The sequence below is a fragment of the Acomys minous genome (assembly GCF_964271855.1).
Source record: "Acomys minous genome assembly, chromosome: 13".
NCBI classification, from domain to species: domain Eukaryota; kingdom Metazoa; phylum Chordata; class Mammalia; order Rodentia; family Muridae; genus Acomys; species Acomys minous.
In genome coordinates, this window is record NC_140495.1 from 87,974,815 (window position 1) to 87,977,384 (window position 2,570).

A 2,570-nucleotide genomic window follows, 5' to 3' on the forward strand; every position below is an offset into this window, starting at 1 on the left:
TCTGATACCTTTTGGTACATGCACGTGTGTGTGTTGTGTGTGTGTGTGTGTGTGTGAGAGAGAGAGAGAGAGAGAGAGAGAGAGAGAGAGAGAGAGAGGAGCGCGAGCTCACTGGAGGCCTGCCCTGATGGCTGGGGAGAGTGTGAGGAGGCTGGGCAACTCCTGGGGTCCTAGTGGTGAGGTTTCCAGGACAAGGCCCTAGTCTGGTTCTCCCCAGCATCTCAGGGCACTGGCGTGATACATCCACTGAGTGTTGGTTGGACTTTGGGGAAGCGCTGCATCCTTTCCATTCCTTTCTGCCACCCTGGAGTGGCCATCTTCTTTGTCATCTCCTGGGGGGAAATGCCACTAAGCCCCATAAAGTGCTCCTCAGTCCACGACACAGTCCTGACACTCCAGGTGTCACCTGATCCCACCCCCTACCCCCTCCCTCCCTTCCTTAGGCCTCTGCAACCTTCCTCTGGTCCCTGGCTCAGTCACATCACCCCTCTGCATTCCAGACGCAGCTACTCCTCCTCCTTCCTGTCCCTCCTCCCCCTCCTCCTCCCCCTCCTCCTCCCCCTCCTCTTCCTCCCCCTCCTCCTCCTCCCCCTCCTCCTCCCCCTCCTCTTCCTCCCCCTCCTCCTCCCCCTCCTCCTCCCCCTCCTCTTCCTCCCCCTCCTCCTCCTCCCCCTCCTCCTCCCCCTCCTCTTCCTCCCCCTCCTCCTCCCCCCCCTCCTCCTCCCCCTCCTCTTCCTCCCCCTCCTCCTCCCCCTCCTCCTCCTCCCACTCCTCCTCCCCCTCCTCTTCCTCCCCCTCCTCCTCCCCCTCCTCCTCCTCCCACTCCTCCTCCTCTGGCTGGAGTTACTTGAAACTTCCTGTTCTCTCTAGGGTGGAGTCTGATTCTTCCCCTGCCCCAGCTGGGTTTCCAGAACCTCCCTGGGTAGCTGTGAGGATTTTTAGGCTCTCTGGGATGGGGAGGGGTGTGTGTGTAAAGGAAGAAGCACCTTCCCTCTTCTTTCACTCTGCTTGGTGGGGGCTGTGCTCTGTGTGTTTCTGGATCTTCCGTGTATCTGACTTTGTAAATACGTTTAGGAAGAAAGCAAGTGTTGGACTCCACTGTGGCAGGCCTGCAGGTGTCCAGAGGCTTGTCCCTCTCCAAAGCCCTGCCCCCTGTCATTCCCCCCTCTATCCCCCCCCTCTTGCTTTTTACCCCACTGAGACTGAGTCCCACAAAGGAAAGCAGAGCTGCTGTTCCTGGTGGGGCTGAACGTCCCCAAATAGCTTCTGGCTAAGCAAGCTTCGTGTTTCCTCAGGAGCAGGGTCACAAATTAGATCATTGCCAGTCCTGTGGCCTCCTCCTTGAATAAGCTGCCTGCTCAGGCCCTCCCGGGGCTCCTTCCCGCTCTCACTCCCTTGGTGTGGGGCCTTGGAGTTAGGACTGTGTTGGAAAGAGTTCAACCACATTACAGCAGTGCCACATCTTGCCGGGGCCCTGGAGCTGCCCTGCTAGGAGCTTCCTTGGCCCGTGGGTGCTGGGAGGGATGGTGCAAGTTGGGGCAGGTTGGGGTTGGAGGGTATAAATGTGCCTTGAGAGACCGCTCAGAGGTCCCAGGAGTAATAGGGATAGGACTTAGCCTGGGAGTTCTGGAAGGAGGCAAAGTTGGTGAGAGAGACATGGGACATCCTGACTTCCTCCCAGTGTCCCTCAGGGGTTGTGACCACATGTAATGGGTGAGCACAGGTCCTTCCTCCCTCCAGTCCCCCTGGTTTAGCTTGGCACATATTAGGCCTTTCTTGAGCTTTTGTCTGCTTCCAGCTTCACCTCTGGGTGGGTAGGTCTTTTGGTCTTTTGGAATCACCTCACCAAAGCATGAGCATACATACAGCCCTTGGCAAGAACCAGGGGCCCATCTTTGACACCTGGGTCCTTCCGGCCTGCAGTTGTCCCAGGGAAGGGCCTGGGGGTGCAAAAGGAGATTCGAGATATCCTTAACAAGTCCCAGGCAGAGCAACCGCTTCACAGCCCGTGTCCCACTTAACCTGTCTAATGTGCAATAACTGAGCTTAGAGTCAAACGTTTGTGGTCAAGTGCTTGGGTTCTTTCTGTCTGTAGATTTAAGTGCTGACATTGTATCTCTCAGTAATTTTAGATGTCTTAAAAAACAAACAAACAAACAAACAAACTGAACAAGTGTTAGACCTGTGTGTGCGTTGATGGGCACTCAAGCGTCCCGTGGGTCATCCACTCTCTCCTTTTCTTCTGTGCCACATCCCCTCATGCCCCGCCTCTCCCCCACGCGCCTCCACCTGGGGTCCCCCACCTTGCCGTGGTCTTTATCTGCCTATTACTCAGCCTAAGGAAATGAGTTCACTCTACACATGCATAAAGGAAAGCAAATGTTATTTTTAAGAAAACGGAAAATAAAACCTTTATAAACACCACCTGCTGAGAAATCTCTGGTGATTTTGCCTCTTAGCATTTTCATGAAAGTCGACCTTTGCAAACGAGACCCTGTGGTCTGGACTACCTCGGTCAGCTCTGTGCTCTGACCTGACCGTCGCAAGAGAGATCTCGAAGAAGGCAGGCC